Genomic DNA, 6,716 nt, shown 5'->3' with positions numbered 1-6,716 from the left:
ATATTGTTACATTATTTTATTTTTAAATGTATATATATTTAGTTTTTTAATTAATAATAATATTATGAAATAAATATTTTTATTTTTATGATGTATTGATATCTATCTATATTTATCAACCATTTAATTTATATGATTATGCTCAACCATTTAATTTATATGATTATGCTAATAATAACCATTTCTGATTTTAGTACTGAAAAATATTGTGTTTATAATGTAATTGGTATATAAACCTATTAAATACTTATTACAATCTTGGGCCAAATATCTCACAAGATTTTATAGAATAATACTAATGTGTCTCAATGCATGGACAACCATTCTATAATGATTGATCGCTCTTAAATAAAAATGACTAAGAATGATCAGATCTTTTTACTTAAAAAAAACTTTCCCTCGTGTTTTCTCTTCGTATAGGCTTGTAAGCATTTTACTAAAAAATTCTGATTAGACTGACAAATGAGTTATTACCTAAAAGTAATGTAGACACATTAGATATGTATATTCCAATTGGCATATGGCCATATTAGATACTGATTAGATATTGGGACAGATCTCCAAGAACCACTGAGTTGCCCTGCCTAATTTTGTGATGTAATCATCGTAGATCCTTTCACTGATCTTAAATGGAAATGACTAAGAGTGTGATAAGATTATTCTTTGTAATAGTTGAACGAATGAAAATAACATTTGGGATTTTTTTTTGCAGAGAAAGTTCAATGGTATCACGTTGTTGAACAAAAACTCCTTCCTTCTCCACAAGGACCACTTGAACAATATCTTCACAATTTCCTCCATCCTGACAAAGAAATGTTGCAGATTCAATATACAATCCTATACAATTGTCCCATTTGTTGTCATCAGAGTGATTCTAGAAGGACACTTACTATATGGAGCATGTGACGCGTCTACAGCTTTAAGAGCTGCTACCTTGAGTTGATGCAAATGTTCAGAGCCTAAAGGTTTGTGTACATCTTCCTCCTTTACATATCCATCACCAGTACGCATGCTAAATGCATCTTCCTTTACATATCCATGATTACATTTAGGATTCAATTCAAGAGAATTCATAGATCGAAAAGCCACGCCATTAAAGTGAGTTTGAAAAACAGGTGGCATGCATTCCTTCAAATCATCTAGATCAAATCGGTGGGGAATTAAATACAATAGAGACTGGGTCTCGACATGCTCATAAACTATCACTATGTTAATCTCTGGCACACCCCACACTTCTTATAGAAATTGCTTACAATGCCCACATGGGGCTGCTGAAACCATAATGAATATAAGCTGGGCCTCTCCATGTTGTGCTGCATTGGCTATTAGAAACTTCTTAGCATGAACAATATGATTCAAAGGAAGGCCTTCAAATTCCAAGTTTACTCCCTTGAATATGCATCCATTTTCTCCAAGCCCGACAACTTTGACACAAAACCTGGAGATGGGAATCCTTGCAAGAAGTTGAGTAGGATTTACCAATGTAGCAAGATACTACATTTTTGACAAACCTGCTTCTTTACATAAACAATGAACCTCATCTTCTTCGATCACAAAAGGTGAGCTACCTCCCATTGTTGAAAAACCCTCAAAGTTTGAACACCCTTTGCAAAGGGTTTGGATAATTTTAGATCTGAGAAGAACCTACAATATATGTTTGATATTAAAATTTCACCCTTGGTAATTTATCAAAGAGAATGAACTAGAAAGAAACTGATGAGCTCAATACATGCGTGGATATCTTAGCACTGGTGAGTTGAGCGTCGTTTTTATTGAATGCCACTTCAAAGAAAGTGGTGTTTTTGTGGCCCTGGTTGAATATGGACAGGGCACCTATCTAGAGTTCTGTGCCTGAGTACAAAATGGCGAGAAGGCTATTATCAAGATAATATATGCTAATCTTCTTGTTGGGACTCCAAGCCTTGACATTCATAGTGATATGGAAATTTGTGCCAAGCTCAGCTCACTTGACGTTGAAGTTACTGATGCGGATGTTGTCCGACAAAGTATTTAGGAATCCTGGGATGGAAGACCACATATAGAATTCCACAGATAATGGCGATGATCACGACAAGCTCGATCAGGAAGCAAACAGTGATGAACAAAAAACAGGGACATAGTTGCCAGTGCATCAGAGGTGATGAGTAGTATTTGGAAATATGTTGTGCCTCTATCATCTTCCTGATCGAAGGAGGATAGAGATCTCCGCCTTTTTCAAACTCAAGTCTTGAGGTGGCCACAAATTGAGAGCTCTACTTTGCGTTTCCATGTTCACGTGTGCTACTTTCTATTTCCTTCGTCATTAGGTGCACTCACTGGTTATTTTACATCATCCCAAACTGCTTAGAGTCACGAATAGAAACAAATATAACCAAAAGTAGTCGAAGAGGCTTGATCCTGCAGCTGTTCAGCCACCTGAGGGATTGATAAAATAAAATTCTCTCTTTAGTGGACTGTAGGCAGAGTTATTAATGAATTCCAAAGGCACAAAAAACAAGCATGGTGATATCAAATCCATGGCCGCATTTGATGAAGTGGGGCTAAAGTGAAGGGGCATCCTTATATGCTCAATAGTAAATGTCGAGCAGGGTGAGAATTTGATGTGTTATGTAAAATATTTTCTAAGTCTGCAAACATAGTCGAGAGTTACAGGTGGTGAAAAATGGTTGGACAAAGGAAGATGACAAATAACCTTTTCGATGGGCTAAATCTACCCAGCCAAACCCACCCTAGGAACACCTTTTAGAAAATGGCAGAAAATAAGTTCTTAAAAAATATATATATATATATATATATATTTGCATTTTATATTTCATGACACTTATGTATGTTTTCAACATTATTCCTATATTAACATTAAAAACAAGGCCTATATATATAGTTTATCTATTTTGTAAAGGATAATTTTTTTTGAACTGTACTTTTTTTAAGTGTAGAATTTGAAAAAAATATATATATTTCTATAGTTTTAATCTTTCTCAATACTTGATAAATCTATTTTTTCTCTTTTTCTCTCTATATATATATTATTTAAATTACATTTTTTAATGCAAATTGATTTAATGAGTTAAAAATCTCCTTAAACACTTGGATTGTGTAAACTACATAGCTTCAACTTGCAATTCCAACAAATTTTACTAAAAATGAAATGGAAGGAAAAATGTATCCAAAAAGGGCCAAAATGGAGAATAGTGAGACTCTTTGAAATGTTTTAACCATAAGAATTTATTTTTCCAATTACTTTATACAATACATAATTTTTATGTCCATAGACATGTCTATTTACAGGGCTTCCAAAATTTTAATTTAATTATAAATAATTATGAGGTGAATGGTAGGGATTTAATCTATATGGAATATTTTTTAATATTCTTAGTAGTATTCAGAAATCAAAGATTGATATTTATACCCAAAGTAGCTATACCCAACTAATTAATTTTTAAAAATATCATATGAACAAGTGCCATATTAAATGAGTTACAATTTTATGTTTTTTTGGGCATGTGTATTGAGATTCTATAGTATTGGCCCATGGTACAGACACTAGTACAAAATGAGAGATTAGTGACCATGCGACTAAAAAAGTTAGTCACCACAATTATTTCAAGTGAATTACTATTAAATTTGAGCAATTTTTAGTGACCTGACTAAAAATGACTAACTTAAATGACTAATTTAGTATAGGGATAAAATGTACGACTAGATAAAAAGTGACTCAAATAAAAGCGACTAACTTAAATGACTAATTTAGTTCAAGACTAAAATATATGACTAGATAATAAGTGACAAAATTAAAAATGATTAACGGAAATGACTGCTATAGTCCAAGAATAAAAATATGACCAACTAACAAGTACAACAAGTATATGAATTAGTCATTTACGCTAGTCATTTTTAATTGTGTCACTCCAGAAATGAAAAATTGCAATTTTGATATTGAAGTGTTACATTTCACTAAATTTTAACACTGCAGATGGATTCAGAGACCCCATGGTCTCTGAATCAATTTGCAACATTAAGATTTAGAGACAAAAGGGTCTCTAAATCCATCTAGTGTTAAAATTTAGATAGATGAATTCAATGACCCCTTAGAAAAGTCTATAAATCCATTTATAAAGCTAAAATTATAATAGTTTTATACCATATACCATATATAATATATAATATTACAATATATAATAGTTTTATTACCCTTTTACCATATATAATAGTTTTATGCTAGTTCTTCTTCTCATTACCATTGGTTTATTACAATATATAATAGTTTATAATTATGCCAAAGGCGTTTTTTTAAGGGGAGGTTTCTCTCGACACTTTCCTCGTCTGTCCAAACCCTATAGAAATATGCCACGTGTTTGAACTTTTTCGATCATTCTCATGTCCACAACAACCCACCTATCAATCAAAACGTTCAACAAATAATAGACTTGTGGGGAATTTTCATTTTATAGGTTGCCAAGAATGGAAACTTGTGTAGTATACTGTACACAGGAGTCTGGACTCTTGAATCTATTGCAATTGGTGAGGAGGAGGGCACCGAAGAATGAGGAGGTAATATTGATTGTTTCACCTTGGAAACAACCCTATGAGAGCCCTTACACGTAGTTTGAGGAGCCTTAGGGGGTTTCAAAACTAAGATATAGCTGGGGCCTGAAGCGTTGGATCGATAAGTTGAGGAGAAGTCAAAAAATGATGGGTTATGTGGCTCTAATTTGGTTTCCTTTTTATGGGCTATGAAGAAAGGATATAGTCAATTTTTTGGAAAGAGGATTAAGCAAAGGAAAATAATTGTACTCTTGGAATCAAAAGGGTTGAAAGGAAGCCTAGTAGGTTCAGTTGGATCTTTGGTCTCAATAATATGTGCATGCACATTGTCACTTTGGAATATGAACGGGAAGGTACACATATCTATCTTTTCCCATTCACTCATGTCCTTTTCATCTCTCTGGTAATTAATTAATATTGTTATCCATTACCTAACAGTCAATATTGCAGTGGAGACAATATGTTAATCATATCATACTTTTTCACTATTGGCTCACTGTAAAAGCCAACAATGTGCCAATTTCAGTGGGGTAATGGTTTTTTAAAGCTCTACTAAATTAATTTATTTTTTTGGGTCTGGTGCAACATACAACAATAACATGCTAGAGAGAAATGTTCAGTAAGAGCACATTTGCCAGACCATTTTCAACCAACCAAGACATCCAACTTTGGGCAGGGTCTGACCATTGTTCAATAATGGTATAAATCATATGAAAATATGCCAATATATTTGGACACAATGGTGATAGGGTCATGTAATCAAACACATTTCATTGTGGTATCGTTAATTTAATAATGTAGTTTAAATGACAAAATTTTAAAATATAATTTTATAAAAATTGAACTAATTTAAATAAAATTATATAATATAATTAAAAATAAATAAATTTATTGTGTATACATTTTTTTATCTAATTGTTATTAAATTTTTTTATCAAAGTAATTTTTTTTTTAAATTATTATATTAGTTATATAATTTATTTTTAATTATTATATTAGCTATATCTTAGTCATGGCAATTTAATCTTTCATTGTAAATATTAATTTTCACCTTTAACGACATATAGGTAGAATTAAGCCAACTCATATGTAATTCTATCTAGTTGAGTTAGGTATCAGATTTGTTCTTGGCTTCAATCCAACCTTTCACATTTATTTCACTGTAAATATCGATTTTCACCTTTAAATTTAAATATTAATCTAAATGGCAAGTCAATGATATCTATGAATTAAAATTAAGTCAATCACCTTTATTTTGAACCCAAGTAGGTTAAGTTTAAACTAAGTTAAGATATCAAATTTGTTCTTCAACTCTTCACATTTTAATAAATGGGATTTGGTTCGACAAAATGGAATTTGATTTTTTTTGGAATATTGAAGAATGTATTTATTTACATTAAGATTTTGAGATTATAATTTTTTTATGTAATCAAATTGTGTGTGTCGGATTCAATATTTTTTATAAAAATACCCATAAGGTGTAGATCACTTGGTTAAGTGGGGTTTAGTCCCCAACGTTTCTCAAGTTCAAACCTCATGGGGATAGGTTGAGGATGGAAGCCACTTTGGGGAAATATCTTTCATTAAATAGATTAGATGGGTTGACCCATATGTGTGTGTGTGTGGTGAGAGAGAGAGAGAGAGAGAAATATTAATGTCCATTAAAATGGGGAAAACTAGGCTTTCGCCTGCAACATCATTGCTCAAAACTCATGGATAACTATGATAGAGAGTGGAAGGCAATAGGGTGATTGTGATCCGCTAGGGTGTATGATGATTAATGTCCACTAAAAAAGGAAACTAGGCTTCTGTGTGCAACATCCATTGTTCAAAGCTCATGGGTAGCATTTGTGGATGCAACCTCTATGATAGAGAGGGGAAGGCAATAGGGTGACAGTGATCCACTAGGGTGTATGACGATTAATGTCCACTAAAATGGGAAAAATAGGCTTTCACCTATAGCATCCATTGCTCGAAACTCATGGGTAGTGTTCATGCAAGAAACCTTTATGATAGGGAGGGGAAGGAGATAGGGTGATTGTGATCCCCTGGGATGTGGGGGAAATAAGTGGGGAATATACTCTCCTAATGACTGCTATTAGGATGGGGGGGTGATAAATCAACTAGCTAGGGGGAAATCCAAGATTTTTGTTGTCCCTAAATGAAGTAAA

At 32.7% G+C, this 6,716-nt stretch overlaps 1 pseudogene; it reads right to left on the bottom strand.

The window, feature by feature from the left end:
• Window positions 1-625: 625 nt before the first annotated feature.
• LOC149179496 (cytidine deaminase 1-like) lies at window positions 626-1,575 on the bottom strand (annotated as a pseudogene).
• Window positions 1,576-6,716: the final 5,141 nt, after the last annotated feature.

Source organism: Pinus tabuliformis, chromosome 4_1 (assembly GCF_031772625.1).
Source record: "Pinus tabuliformis cultivar Carrire ecotype Pingquan chromosome 4_1, CPIR1, whole genome shotgun sequence".
Classification (NCBI taxonomy): domain Eukaryota; kingdom Viridiplantae; phylum Streptophyta; class Pinopsida; order Pinales; family Pinaceae; genus Pinus; species Pinus tabuliformis.
This window is presented reverse-complemented; position numbering and strand designations above follow the sequence as displayed.